This window comes from Nicotiana tomentosiformis, chromosome 3, assembly GCF_000390325.3.
Source record: "Nicotiana tomentosiformis chromosome 3, ASM39032v3, whole genome shotgun sequence".
NCBI lineage: Eukaryota > Viridiplantae > Streptophyta > Magnoliopsida > Solanales > Solanaceae > Nicotiana > Nicotiana tomentosiformis.
This window is the reverse complement of record NC_090814.1, coordinates 6993704-7009862: the sequence shown is the minus strand read 5'-3', so window position 1 is coordinate 7009862 and position 16159 is coordinate 6993704.

Genomic DNA, 16159 nt, shown 5'->3' with positions numbered 1-16159 from the left:
GTATTTATATGGTTTATTCCCTGTACTGTTCAATTTCCTTAATTGTGTGCATAAATTGAAACTGAAATAACATTACTGTCCATAATATTCCTCCTTCTCTTTTTTTTCAAATGAATTTATCCTACAGTAACATTGACCAAATTCCAATTGCATAATTTACCCAGAATAACTCTTATTGGTATTAAATTTCTTATACCTTGTGAAACCCTTCAAATATATGAACTGAGATAAAAAAAAATTACCAGAAGAAAATAATCCAGATGAGAAATTCGAGTATTACCCATAAGAACCAGTGCGTAATTAAGATTTCTCAAGGTTTGGTTCCAGCCTCTTTCTTCTTCTCCTTCTCCTTTTGTTTTCTCCTCTATGGTTTTTTTTTGTTTCTTCTCTGTTGTTTAGCCCTTTTCCCCTTTTCCCCTTTTCACGTTTCTCCTTCTAATGGGCTTTAGCCCATTCTCCCATTATTTCTTTTTTTTTAAAACTTTAGTTAAAAACTTATATGCCCTTATTAATAAGATATAGGGTATTATAACTTACCACTCCACCACAACCCTCGTCGATAACAAAATATGAAGGTTTTCAAACTGGCTTTATAACATATGGTATCAACTCTTTCTTAAATGTGTTAGATTTTCTCTAATATGCTCTTTCCTTCATAATATTTTTTTCTTGAGTAGGAAAATGTTACAAAATGGTTTTCTAAAATCAGAAATCCATGATTTATCAAATATTAATCATTTAATTCATGATGAGTGAAATATAGGAATCTACTGGAGTTGATTTGTAGTGTAGTTGTTCCAAGTTTTAGTACAGAAACATGACTTGAAATCTTTTCTCTTTTTGTTTTCAAACGAACTTGAAATCTACTCTAATAGGTTTAGGACACATATTCATAATTAGTTTAATATTTAATTTGGCATTTAGTAACCCATGACAAACCTCTCCTGTTCAAGCTTTGTCCATTTCAGCGTTACAGATTTCTCTCTCTCTCTCTCTCTCACCTATTCAAATTTTCTAAGGCAAAAGAATCCAAGAAAGGCGTAATTGCTACCTTCTTCAGAAAAAGAATCCAAGAAAATTGTGGAGATACGTGGGTTCTTACATTTGTTTCTAAACATTTATTGTTTGACCCAAAAATTAGATGTAGGTTTAAACAATTAGATTTTCTAATAAAATAGGGTTAATGTTAGCCAATATTAATATCTAAAAGATTGTTTATCCGGTGCCGTGGCAAAATGTTACAAATTTCGTAGAAGCATCCGTGTATACACAACAATAAACAATATTCAATAGCCCCAATATAAAGTGAATAGTATTAAATAACAATAAATGGTATATAATAACATTTATGTAAATAAATACAAGTGTGATAACCGAAAAGGAATGAAATCGTGTGATATTCTTTCTGACAATGATAAATGATTGATGAACCTTTGAATATTCAAATTCTCCTTGGATCGTGGGAGAAAAGTTAGACAAAGATTTCAATAAAATATGTCTTTTGTATTTATGTAATAAAGCAAGAATCTAGAGAATGTCAATATGTTGTTCTTTTCAGTGAGTGTCCAATCCCCTTCTACAACTACCTCTCTTTCTATTTATAAGCACAAAACCCTAATAGTACAAATTCTAGGAATATTCTCTTTAAAGTCATTTCCCCCAAAACTAGTCGTTACTACTCCGTTAAGGAGAGTACCCGTCCTCGACCTCGATCTCTGTTGACTCCTCGACCTAGCCTTCGTCCTTTGTTAGGTCACTTCGACCTTGCATTCGTCTTTTATCGAAATCATATTGATGACACACGGCAGCCTTTGAAGGCTCTCTTAGTGTCGACGTGGCTCAAATATAACTAGGATAATTTTTGGCCTATACAGTTAGTCCCTCCGTTCGTTGAGGTAGCCTTCGTGGGCGAGTTCAATGAGTGGATAATATCGCCAAGGGCCGTCTTTATGGTCGAGCTCGCTGAACAGATAATATAGATTGTGATCGTTGTAACGAGCAAGCGACGTGGCTCTTTGTAGGCCGCGCATTTCAAATCCATTAAATTTTTTGGGTGATTTGTTAGAGCCATCTGGTCAAAGAGAGGGAGTGACATCATGACATCATACGTCATGATGATACTGGTTCCTGATGAATTACATCGATCCGCGCATGACCTTTGATTGGATGTGCAGTTTTGATTCTGGTGCCAATTATGATGAACCATTTCGGGCAAGGTGCTAATTATGTCAAACCGTTTCGAATTCGGTGCCTTAATCTCTATAAATAGGGATGTATCTTCATTATTCAAACTTTACTTCCTTTCATATTCCCTTTGCTCTCATAAACCCCATCTTCTTTCTTGAATCTGCTTTCATCTTCTAAGCTTCAACTTTCTTCCATATTCCCATCTTTTTCATAACCATGTCTAACCCTTCTTTTGATACTGATAAAGAGAGTCATGCCGTCTCTTTGTCAGTTGTGTTCCCTCCTCATGAGGAGGACGTTGTTGTCATTGTAGAAGATGAAGCTCTTCCCTTAGTGGAGGAGATCATCCCTCGCAACCCTGAGGCTAGGTCTGGCCTTCAATGGTCACCAGACTCAGCGCTTGAATTTTTTTTTATCATTAATGGCTCCCAAGCAGTTGGCTGAGTTCAACGCCAAATTTGGCCTCCCCAATCACGTCGAACTGATCCATGTTGATGTGGACGAGTTGCATGTTCACTGTCCTGGGTATTGCGCTCTCTACGCCTACCCGTTTACCATTGGCTATCCATTCCCTCTTCTCCCGCTGGTGGAGGAGTTTTGCCTCCACTATGGCGTTTTCCCCGCTCAGCTCACCCCTACATTGATAAGGTCATCAAGATGCTGACCAAATTTGTTGAGCTTGCCGGAGTCGAGGTGACAGTGTGGCATCTGGTGCACCTATTTGCACCCGACTTATACAGAGGGACGATGTTAAACCTTTGCATCTCTTCGTCTATTTTGAATTTATTGCGTAATTCTTCCTTCCCTGCAGCCAACAACCGTCTTTCCCCTCTGGCCATACATAACGCTGACTGGGTCGGGCAGATTCTTCCCCACGCCACATGGATTCGCGACTGGCCGAACTTCTTTCAGAAGTTCAGACCGGCTTTCGCTTCCGCATGTAATTTCTCTTTTTTGGCCGTGATTGTTGTCTCTTTTTATATATATATATTGGCTTGCTTTGTTGTAAACCTCTACATTTCTTCCTTTTTCAGGTCCAGTTAGGGGTCTTCCCGAAGGAGCAGGGCGCTTGTGCCCTCTTTTTGGAGGAGAAGGGCTGCTACGCCTTCGGCTTCTGCCCCCGTTGCGGCTACTGTGCCTTCTGTATCTACCCCTGTCCTGACTGGTGCAGCCTCCGAATCTGCCCCCGTCCCAACTGATGCTTCCGCCTCAGCTATTCTCGCTGGTCGATGAGGACGATGAATTCTCCCCCCTTTGATGGGGACTTAAGGCCCCGCAAGAGGAATATTGTGAATGTCTGGGGGGAGGGGTAGTCCTTGTGGCCGTTGATTCAGTGAATGATGACTTCACTCTTCGAGAGACGGCAACGATACATATTGGAGAAGGTATTAGAGCAAGCTCCAAGGCCCCACAATTGGAAGAGGCAAACGTGGACGAGCTAGTGCATCCAGAGGGGGAGACGGTCGTGGAGGGGACACATGATGGCGGACCCATACCTGCGAGGCAAGAGGAGGCTTCATCCTCCAGGGAGACAATAGATGTTTCTTTACCAGTCGGTGATAGAGGGAAAGTTGTAGCTGAGGAGGATGATGAGTCGGGTTCCGACATGGACCTTGACGATCTTAGGATGATCGACAAGGGGCTTACCCAACTTGAGGTGTGGATGGAGGGAGGCTCTAGGACTATCACGATCCCAATGGATCGTGATTTGCTACAAAATATCGAGGAGGTAGTCCCTACTCTCGGTCCTCTCTTCTCCGACATCGAGGGTGAGACCCTCAAGAAGATAACCGACAGTACCTTGTCGAAGAATATCGCCGGTCTCGCTCTCAGAGTAAGTATGACTGTTATCCATCGTTTTCCTTATGTCTTAGCTTATTTTTAAGCTCTAACATTTTTTCTTTGATTTGCAAACATTTATTTTGGAAATTGAGAGTGGTCGGAGAGAGAAAAGATGTAAAGAAATTTATGTGAAGTTGAAGGGAAAGTATACAGAGTACCGTTGAAAGTACCAGGATCTTCGAAGGCAGCTTCGTGAGGAGGGCGAAGTGCCAGCCTTGAGAGAAGAATTGAAGAAGAAGGACAAGGAGCTGATGGTGTCCGTGGAGAGGTTCAGTATCCTTGAGGGAGGGTTGAAGAGAAAGGAAGAAGAACCTAAGATGATCAAGGGGTGGAGGCCCAGTGCAGTCATCTTCAGGCTCAACTAGTTCAACTGCGCAGTCAGTTTGATGGATATCAGCTCAAAATTGATACTCTCAGGGGGGAGATCACTGAGAAGCAGCAGTTGCTCGATCAGGTAGAGTCTTCTCGGCTAGATGCTCGGAGAAAGATTGACATCCTCGAGTTGGCGAACATGACTCTCCATTCTGAGCGAGAGAACGATCTGTCAATGGCTAGGGCCAAGGAGGACCGACTTGAGGAGAGGATTGGGGACCTGGATAAGGAAAACTCTGAGCTGCATGATTAAGTCGCTACTCTCGAGGCCGAGAAATCCCAACCGCTTATGCGGCCTTCTTAGTCTAATGCTTCTGACTATCCCAATATTCCTTGGGAGCTGTACGAGGAGTGGATCCATGCTGAAGCCCGAATGGATGTGTTCCGTGATTTATATGCAGCGGGCTCCATTTCTGAGGCGGCCATCGAGGATGCTCGGGTCAAGGCTCGTGAAGCTTGGCTTGCTTGTGGTTATGATCCTGCTACGTCTCGACCTGGTTCTGGGGAGGATGAGGACGAGGGTGTGGATTGACTCACGGACGATGCTTGGTATGACTCCTCTTATGGTCAAGATGGGGATGGCGAGGGCGTTGAAGGTTAGGGTGGTGATAATGTTGAAGGCCGAGACAGTGAGGGTATTGAAGGATAGGGTGGTGATGACGTTGAAGACCGAGACAACGAGGGTATTGAAGGCCGTGATGGCGATGGCTAGTAGTTTTGTTTTAACTTTTTGTGTATTTTTGTTAGCGTCTTCGAGCACCTTTGTAAAAAAAAAACTCTTTATCTGAATATGAACATCAAAGTTGATCTTTGTTTTACATGTACCTTTTTCATTCCTGCGATTCGTTTCCGTACTTGTATGTTTTACTTCTCTGCTTGTATGTTTTTCTTCTTTACGTGCATGTTTTGCTTCTTTAACCTTTTTATTGTTGTTGTCTTCTAGATGGCCGTAGCCTTTGGGCCGAATAGCCATAGGCCATATCGGCCCTTTGTTTATATAGGTGGAGTATGTCTCTTAGTTAAGATGTGGCTGAGGACCGATAGGTGTTGTTCGAGCTTGGTCGAAATTAACCTATCATTAAGTCATGGCCAAAGGCCGATAAGTATTGTTCAAGCTTGGTCAAACTTAATATTTCGTTAACTCATGGCCGAGGGTCGATAGGTGTTGTTCGAGCTTGGTCGAACTTAACCTTTCGTTAAGTCGTGGCGAGAGGCCGATAGGTATTGTTCGAGCTTGATCGAACTTAACCTTTCGTTAAGTCGTGGCCGGGGGCCGGTAGGTGTTGTTCGAGCTTGGTCGAACTTAACCTTTCATTAGAGCGGTTTCGATAAACATGAATTTCTATTACTTTGATATCATTGCTCTGATTACATTATTTTGCCGTTGGATAATTTTTGGAGAAAGTTACAAGTTTTGGGTGTTCGCTGGCGTTCCAGTCCCAATCCCAGTATATCTAGTCCCTTCATTATTCGACTTGGAGAATCTTGAGGAGTCGGGTAATGAAAAAATCAGTATGCTCTCGTACGCTCCAACTCGAAGTGTCCCACTCGTCGCCTCGTTAGAAACCTCCTTGAGAAAATCTTATTAGGACAAAACTCAAGTAAGGAAAAAAAGAGTACGACTTGGGGGGCACTTCTTGTTTTCTAGAAGTTGAAGTACTTGAGGTAGCTGATATTCCAATTGTTTGGTAGGGGTTTTCCTTCCATTGTCTCTAGTTGGAATGAACCCTTGTTTGCTTTGCCTATAATTTTGTATGGCCCGTCCCAGTTGGTTCCCAATTTTCCTTCTCGTGGATCCCTGTTTGCTTGGGTTTTAGCTTTGAGCATGTAGTCCCCGATCATGAGCGGTCGGACCTTTGCCTTTTTGTTGTAGTAACGCTCCGCCTGTTGTTTTTGGGCGATCATCCTTATGTATGCCATATCTCATCGCTCGTCGATCTCATCGAGCTCTTGCCTCCTACTCTCGTCGTTTCTGGTGCCGCTTTCATGGGAGTACCTCATGCTGGGTTCTCCGACCTCGACTGGTATAATTGTTTATGTTCCGTACACTGGGGAATAAGGTGTCTCTCATATGCTCGTCTTCGGGGTGGTTCTGTGTGCTCATAATACTTCTGGGAGTATTTCCGACCATATTCCCTTGGTTTCTTCGAGCTTTTTTTTCATGATGTTCAGTATGGACATATCGGAGGATTCCACTTGCCCGTTTCCGGCTGGGTGATAGGGAGTCGAAAGTATCCTCTTAATGTACCATTTTTCGAAGAACTCAGTGGTTTTTCTTCCTGTGAACTGGGGTCCGTTGTCGTAGCTTATCTCTTTGGGTAGGCCAAATCGACAGATAATTTTTCTCCATATGAAAGTGATTACCTCTTGTTCGTGGATTTGGGAAAATGCCCCTGCTTCCACCCATTTAGAGAAATAGTTAACTAATACTAAAAGAAATCATACATTGCCTCGTCCCGATGGGAGTGGACCCACGATGTCCATTCCCCACTCAATAAATGGCCATGAAGAGGTGACAGAATGAAAGTGTTCGCCTGCTTGGTGGATTATCGGGGCATATTTCTAACATTGCTCGCATTTCTTCACGAACTCTGAGGCGTCTTTCTTCATGGTGGGCCAGTAGTACCCGGCCTGTATGAGGCACCTGAAAAGTGCTCGGTCACTGGAATAGCACCGCAATGGCCTTCATGGACTTCCTCGAGAACGCGTTGGGTTTCGTTCGGGCCTAAACACTTGGTCAAATGACTGCCATACGTTCTCTTGTATAAGTTGTTATGAAGGAGGCTATATCTGGCCGCTTGTATTCTTAATTTTTTAGCTTTCTTTTTGTCATTTGGGAGGGTGTTATCCTGCAAATACGTAATAATACAATTGTGCCAGTCCCAAGTTAAACTTACAGATTTTATCTCGATTTGGTCTAGTGACGAGTTGAGGAGATGGACTACGCATTTATCCCCGACTGTGATGCTTTTGGTGGCAGCATCCAATTTGGCGAGGCCATTTGCTTTGATGTTTTGAGTTCGTGGATCTGGTCGAGCTGGCATTCGCCGAAAATGGGCAGCAACTTATAGATCCCTGCTTGATATTTTTGCAACCTTTGTTCTTTGATTTGGAAAGTCCTTATAACTTGGTTGACTTCGAGTTGAGAATCACAGCGGAATCTCAGCCGCTTCGCGCCATATTTGAGTGTTAGCTTCAACCCTGCAATTACGACCTCATACTCAGGTTCGTTGTTAGTCATATCCGGGCATCTTATAGACTGGTAAATTATTTTGCCGGTAGGGACTTTGAGTACGAGTCCCAGTCCAGATCCGGAAGCATTGGATGTGCCATCGGTGTATGGGACCCAGAGGTCTTATGTTTGAAGAGAAACTTGAGCGGCTTCCTTCTCTGCCTCAGGCAGTACTTTTGCGCTAAAGTCTGCGACGAAGTCGGCGAGCACTTGTGACTTTATTGTTATTCGAGGCTGATATGTGATGTCGTGCTCACTTAGCTCGATGGCCCATTTGGCCAGCCTCCCCGACATATCGGGTTTATGTAAAATGCTTCTTAAAGGAAAAGTGGTGACGACCGAGATAGAGTGACACTAGAAATAAGGTCTAAGCTTTCGTGAAGCTGTGACCAAGGCCAGGGCCAATTTCTCGAGGTGTGGGTACCTCGTCTCGGTGTCGACAAGTGTTTTACTGATATAATAAATAGGATATTGCGTAACTTTATTTTCTCGAACCAGGACCACACTCACTGCTACTTCGGAGACGGTAAGATAGACGAGGAGGTGTTCCCCGGGTTTGGGCTTCAAGAGTAAAGGTGGCGATAACAAATACACCTTCAGTTCTCGTAGTGCTTGCCCGCACTCGGGTGTCAACTCAAGGCCATTATCCTTTTTGAGTACCCGAAAAACCTGTGACATCTATCAGACGACCGCGAGATAAATCTTGATAAGGCGGCAATTCGACCGGATAGTCTTTGGACTTGCTTCTTAGTAGTCAATTGCTCAGGTATCCCATCGATAGCCTTGATTTGATCCAGGTTGACTTCAATTCCTCGCTGCGATACTAAGAAGCCCAAAATATTTCCTAAGGCCACGCCAAACGCGCATTTTTCGGGGTTCAGTTTCATACCGTATTGTCTTAGTATATCGAAAGCTTCCTTCAAGTGATCGATATGATCCTCTGCCTTCACGAATTTGACCAACATATCGTCGATATATACCTTTATGGTTTTGCCGAGTTGGTATTTGAACATTTTTGTGACCAACCTCTGATAGGTAGCCCCTGCATTATTCAAACCAAATGGTATGACCCTATAGCAATATGTTCCCATGTGGGTGATAAACGTGATTTTTTCTTGGTCTTCTTCTTCCATGAGTATTTGTTTATAACCCGAATATGCATCCAGGAAACTTAGAAGCTCATGCCCCGTTGTTGCATTAATGAGTTGGTCGATATGTTGTAACGAGAATGAATCTTTCGGGCACGCTTTAATTAGTTTTGTGAAGTCCACACACATCCTCCCTTTCCCATTTTTCTTTTTGACCATCACCACGTTAGCTATCCATTTGGGGTACTTTGATTCCCTAATGGAGTTATTCACTAATAATTTCTCTACTTCCTTGTGGACGACATTATTGATGGTGGGGTTGAACTTTTGTCGGACCTGCCTTACCAGGGGATAGAAGGGGCCGACGTTCAGTCTATGTGTGGCGATCTCTTTGGGAATGCTCGGCATATCTGCATGGCTGAAGGAAAACAAATCTGCGTTAGTTATTAATAATTGACTAAATTTACCTGGTTCTCAAAGCTTGTAGCCGATGTAGGCTTTTTTTTGCTGAGGTCGCTATGATATAATTGGATGGGGTCGAGGTCTTCTCTAGTTGGCTCTGCGGCTTCGATCGTTTTGGGGTCCATTATGACTTCCCTAGCTTTATCTTGTGGCGACCTCGATCCTACTGATTGATATGCTTCTTTTTACTTATCTTTCTTTTGTTGAGTTGTCGTGCTGTCCATGGCGATTCGGTAGCATTCCCGAGACGTGCGATGTTCCACTCATATGCTGAATATTCCCCAAGGTGTTGGGAATTTGATTACTTCGTATAAGCTGGAGGGGACGACTCTCATAGGGTGTATCCATGGTCGTCCCATGATGGCGTTGCATGCGGTGGCCTGGTCCATGATGTGGAACGTGGTCTCTAATGTCACCCTGCCAGTAAGGACGGGGAGGGTAATTTCTCCCAAGTCCATTCAACTGCATTATTAAATCTGGTTAGTGTTATGCAGCGTGGCACTATATTATCCTCGAGCCTCATCCGTGCGAGGTCTCGGGGATGGATGAGGCACGCTCCACTTTTGTCGTCTACCATGATTATTTTGACATAAGTATCTAAAATTCGCAAAAGTAATGACAAGTGCATCATTGTGAGGGAAAGTCAAACCATCGACATCTGACTCATCGAAGATGATACTTTCTTCGAGTATGTCATACCGTTCGTGGGTGATTGATTTGTTGAGCGTGTGGGTGGCGATGAACTTGATGCCATTGATGGAGGCTTCATCATTTCCACTAATAATCATATTGATCGTACGGGCTGGCGAAGGTGGTGGCGGGCCCTGACGTACTCGACCCCTTGCTAAGGTGTTCCTACATTTGTTACTAAGAAGTTTTTTTAGGTGCCCTTGTTGTAGCAGGTTCGCTACCTCTAACCGTAGGACGATGCAATCTTCAATTTTTTGTCCGCGTTCTTGGTGGAATTCGCAAAGGGCGTCAGATTTCTTGGTGTTGGGGTCGGACCTCATCTTTGGCGGTCATTTTACCTTCAGTCCGAGCTTCTCTAGAGCGTAGACCACCTCTGTAGGTGAAACACAAAAATTGGGAGTGGATAACAAGGGGAGAATACCTCTATCGTTCATGTGAGTCCCTAATCTCGACCTGGACAGACCATCTTCATAGCGAAGAGGGGGAGGAGCGGGCATTCTGACATAGAGATGATATCACTCCCTGTCTGGCCGCGATACAAGATAGTCTCCACTTGTGTTATCCATGCATTCTTTCTGGGGCTCGATTATACCGAGGTGAGTCGTTGAGTTGGTCCATTGAGGTCATCATCATCTGCTCTGACCTCGGCACAATAGGCAATATGGGATTTCGTCCCAAGTAGTTGGTGGATACTTCATTAACCAGCTTAGCAGTTTTCCGGTTGCTCTTGAACCCTCTCTACTCAGCCCATTCTGAAAAGCTATGACGGCCATCCCTTCGGAAACATTTGGTAATGTCATCCTTACCCTGTTAAATTGGGCGAGGAAGTCCCTCTCCTGGGGATTGTTTGATGGCAAAGATGTCGTTCACTCTTGTTTTGGCTTTCTTGGCCCCGGCATGCGCCGTCACGAACTTATCGTCCATTTCTTCGAATGTTTCTATGGAAGGGGCTGGTGGTTGTGAATACCATGTTAATGCTCCTCCAGTGATGGTTTTGCCAATTTTTTCAGCAAAATGGAGGACATTTGCTCCTTGGTAAGGTCGTTGCCTTTCACAGCGGTTACGTAATGAGTCACATGGTCTTCGGGGTCTGTTGTCCCATCGTATATTCTGAGATATGGGGGCATCTTGAAGGTCTTTGGTATGGAATGTGGAGCCGCTTCCTCGCTATATGGTTGCTCTATGAACCTACCGACGTCCCTTTTTGGCAGTAATTTGGGAGCGCTTTGAGCGCTATATTTTCGTTTTCCATTTCTTCCATTCTTTTCAGCACGGCGGCGAGGACGCTGTCACCTGTATTATCAATAACATTATGAGTATTACCTGAAGTCTGAGGGTTTGGTTGGTCGCCATATTCGTCCCCTTGTTGTATAGTGTGGGCTCTCGTGGTTTCTGTAGTTGTGCATAGAGCTTGTTAGTTGAGCATGCTTTTTAGGGTATCAGTCAGCCATGCTTCGAGGAGGTTTTTCATAGCAGGTGGCGTCCCCTCACCCCCCCAGACCTGGAGGGTCCTTTCCTGTTTGGTTTTGTCGTACTACAGAAAGGTGGGGGTGACCTTTCTCGTCTAGGGGAGGGCGTTATCCCCTCATCATGGGTATCGTAGACTTTGTTGATAGCGTTCATGAGGTTGAGTCGTTGATAGGGACATTGTCTGTTGCCCTCGTTCCGTTTCTTTGGTTACCTACCATGGAAATCTTGTACGCACAGAGTAAAGGGATAAACTTTGTGGTTTATTCGATTCTCAAGTCACGTGAGTTGCAGATCTAGTGGAAACTAAAAAATTGGCTGAGAAAATCCCCACAGACGGCACCAAACTGTTTGACCCAAAATTAAGATCTATGTTTAAACAATTAGATTTTGTAATAAAATAGGGTTAATCTTAGCCAATATTAATATCCAAAAGATTGTTTATCCGGTGCTGTGGTAGAATGTTACAAATTCCGTAGAAGCAGCCGTGAATACGCAATAATAAATAATATTCAATAGCCCAAATACAAAGTGAATAGCATTAAATAGCAATAAATGATATATAATGGCATTTATATAAATAAATACAAGTGAGATAACTGAAAAGGGATGAAATCGTGTGATATTCCTTCTGACAATGATAAATGTTTGATGAGCCTTTGAATATTTAGATTCTCCTTGGATCGTGGGAGAAACGTTAGACAAAATTTCAAGAAAAGTTATCTTTTGTATGTATGTAATAAAGCAAGAATCTAGAGAATGTCAATATGTTATTCTTTTCAATGAGTGTCCAATCCCCTTCTATAACTACCTTTCTTTCTATTTATAAGGGAACATGGGCCACAAAACCCTAATAGTACATATTATAGGAATATTCACTGAATATTCTCTTTAAAGTCATATCCCCCAAAACTAGCCGTTACTGCTCCGTTAAGGAGAGTACTCGACCTCGATCTCTGTTGACTCCTCGACCTAGACTTCATCCTTTGTTAGGTCACTTCGACCTTGTATTCGTATTTTGTCAAAATCATATTGATGACACGCGGCGAAGGCTCTCTTAGTATCGACGTGGCTCAAATATGACTAGGATAATTTTTGGCCTATACAATTATAACCTCCATTGTGTTTAATATTGTATGGGTGCATTGCACATCACCACATGGTAGGTTATAGTGAACCCTTTTAATTTGTTGCTGGAGAAAACAATCAAATAGAGAAAAAAAGAAATGAATAATATCTACACGTTGAAGATAAGGTTTTGTGTAATATCGAGAAGAAACCCGAGAATAGAGAAGATAAAGAAAACTAAATGGTAACGTGAAAAATCCTTTAACTCGAAAGTAAAATCTACGGGATTACAAAGATCCAAAAAACTTTACCATAACAATAAGAAGGTTAGAAAAGTTTTTCAAATTGGCTATACAACAAGTGCCAAATACGGAGCAATAATAGCAACAAGAGCAATACCAAACCAATTGAAGAAATGAGAGAAATCACCAAACAATATAACTATTGTTCACCGCCAAAATCTGAAGCTTAAAGCCTCAATCTCCACTATTCGAATCCAAGACCGAGATGTTGTGACCACTCAGTCCAAATTCTAGCTCGATCCAACGGTGAATGAAGCAGAAAATGCAATTTGACAAAGGTTGGTAAGTGCAGAAATTTCTGGAGCAAAGAAAGATTCTCTCTTTTTCTCGCAAAGTACTCTGTCAAACTTCTTTTATATGCTAAAGTCTTTCAAAGACTAATACCAATGAACATAAAATAATTTTCTAAAGTTGCTCTATTTATAAATAATGAGTGGTACTTTCTTTTAAAGCCAAAATCAACTCCAAATAGGAAAAAAAATCGAATCTAATTCTAAATAGGAACGAAAACCAAAAGAGAATACGATTAGGTCATTCGGCCTTTAGCTGGACAGCATGGGCATGGACCAAACAAACTTTCCCTCCGGCCAAGGGGTCAAATGTGTCTTCAAGTGGAGGAACTATTGATAGGCTTCATGCCTACCAATTTTCTGAAAAACTCATGCTTATGTGTAACCACCGCTTTCGTCAACATATCTGAAGAATTATCATCAATGTGTATATTCTCAACCTCAAGTAATTTCTCTTCCACGATTATTCTTATCCAATGATATTTTCTATTTAGATGTTTGGTCTTTGAATGAAATGTAGAGTGCTTGGTGAGACAGATAACACTCTGATTATCACAAAATAAGACGTACGTTGAATGCTCAAAACCAAGATCATTTATAAACTCCTTCATCCATAGTAATTCTTTAGCACCTTCGTTGATAGCAATAGTTTCTGCGATGGATAGAGCTATGCACTTGTATAGTTTAGATTGTCAAGAAATATCCCCACCGCAAAAGTATTTAAATAACCCGAAGTTGATCTTTAAATTATCGAGATTGCCTCCCAAATCAGAGTCTCAGGTTTATAAGCTGAAAAATGTGCCAATGTAGTTTTTTTACGAATAACAAATCTTTTATCTTGATTTTCCAAACATTATAATTGCTCACCTTTAAATATACCATCTTGCTCATATTTTTCTCTATCCGTAAAAACCCTGAATAAATAACCAAACTTTGATACCACAGTTATATCGAGAAAGAGGTAAACTTGAGAATAAAAAAAGATTAAAAATGCCAAATTTTAACGTGAAAAATCATTCAAATCGAAGGTAAAAATCACGGGATCACAGAGATCCAAAAAGCTCCACTATAATAATAAGATGGTTATAAAAGTTTTTCAAATTGATTATATAATAAGTATCAAACACGGAGCAACAGTAGCAACAACAGTAACAATAAACCAATTGAAGATAGGAGATAAATCACCCAAAAATATAGCTATTATTCAAAGCCAAAATCTGAAGCTAAAAGCCTACAAATCCAATCTCCACCGTTAGGATCCAAGATCGAGATATTAGGACCACTCAGTCAAATTTTAGATCGATCCAACGGTGAACGAAGCGAGAAACGCAATCTGGGAAAGGATGGTATGCGCAAAATTTCTAGGCAAAGAAAAGTTCTCTTTTTTTTCTCACACAATGACTTCTCTCTCAAACTTCTCTTTTGTGCTAAAATCTTTCAAAGACTGATACCAATGAGTCAAAATCAACTCCAAATAGGAATAAAAATCAAATCCAATTCCAAATAGGAATAAAAACCAAAAGTAAATAGGATTAGGTCATTAGGCCTTTGGTTGAACAACATGGGTATGGGCCTAACAAACTCCCTCTCTAGCCAAGGGTCTAAATGTGTCTTCAAGTATAGGAACTATTGACAAGCTTCATGCCTGCCGATATTCTGCAAAACTCATGCTTATCTACAACCACTGCTTTCGTCAGCATATCCGAAGAATTGTCATCCGTGTATATCTTCTTAACCTCAAATAATTTTTCTTCCACGGCCATTCTTATCCAATGTCGCTTTCTATTTATATATTTGGTCTAAGAATGAAAAGAGGAGTGCTTGGTGAGACATATAACACTCTGATTATTACAAAATAAGATATATCTTGACTGTTCAAAGCAAAGATCATTAATAAACTCCTTCATCCATAGTAAGTTTTTGACACCTTCAATGATAACAATATATTCGACTTTTATGGTAGATAGAACTACACACTTCTGTAGTCTAGATTGCCAAGATTTTGACTATAGTTGAATTGAGTAAATATCAAAATTCCTGTTGAATATTGGTAAAGTAATTTTTCAATTCCGATATAAGACATTATGGATTATTTTTACAGGAAGAACGTATAGTGGTAATATGTATCACTGAATCGAGTCATGCCAACTGAAACTTATCCGTTATTGTTCAGTTTTTAAATTGGAAGTACTTTCGTGCTAAACTCGAACACAAAAAATCCATAGATCTCAACTTAATTGTTTAAAGAAAAATAATTTGTTTAATTAATTCATATAAACAATGGCGGATCTACTCTATGGGTCATCGGTGCTTGAGCACCTATTTTGTTTTTAGAGCCAAAGACTATTATTTATATAAAAAAAACTAGTAATCTATACTATATTAAAAGCGTGAAAGCCCTATCGAAATGTCGTTCACTTTTTTTACCCTTCGTAAGTACATTATATGTTGGATATTGTTTACCCTTAAAATCGGATAACAATTAAATTTGTAAGTGGTTTTAAGGATACACGGATTAACTTGATACAAAGCAATAAATTAAGTTGCTATTGAATAAACAAAGACGAATTGAATTCAAACCACACGAGTTGGATAGTTTCAGCCTTAGTGAAATAGCCACTCTCGAACCGAGCTCACCAAGACAGGTATGGATGAAAAAGACCAGGAGCTTAAAGACGGAGAAAATAATAATGTATTGCTTTTGAGTGTGTGTTACAATGTGTTTCATGAATTATCAGACCCCCTTTATATAGTAGGGGAGTCATATTTTAGGTACAACTCTATAAAAGGTAAAAAAATCTATTAATTCACTGATTGTCGGTTCTTTATCGATACGTGCCGAGATCTCCGTCGTAATATTCGGCCGGTCACGGATATTTCGGCCTTCTGCTGTCTATGCTGGATTGTGTGACAATGTTCTTCGAAGTCTTTCGAGGCTAGGACTGATAAAGCTTGTGCGTCGGGCCAGTAAAGCCCCGTTCTCAAGTATTTATGAGGACCGCGATCGGAGCTGGCAAGACTATTTTGTCCAAGTGAGGACTTCGGACTTAGTCCAGCTAAATGCATGCCATTTCCCGAGAAGTGGAATACCTCACGTAAGTATGATTTACTTTTGAATGTTGATTTTATACTCACTTCTCTTTTTCTTATCGGTGCTTT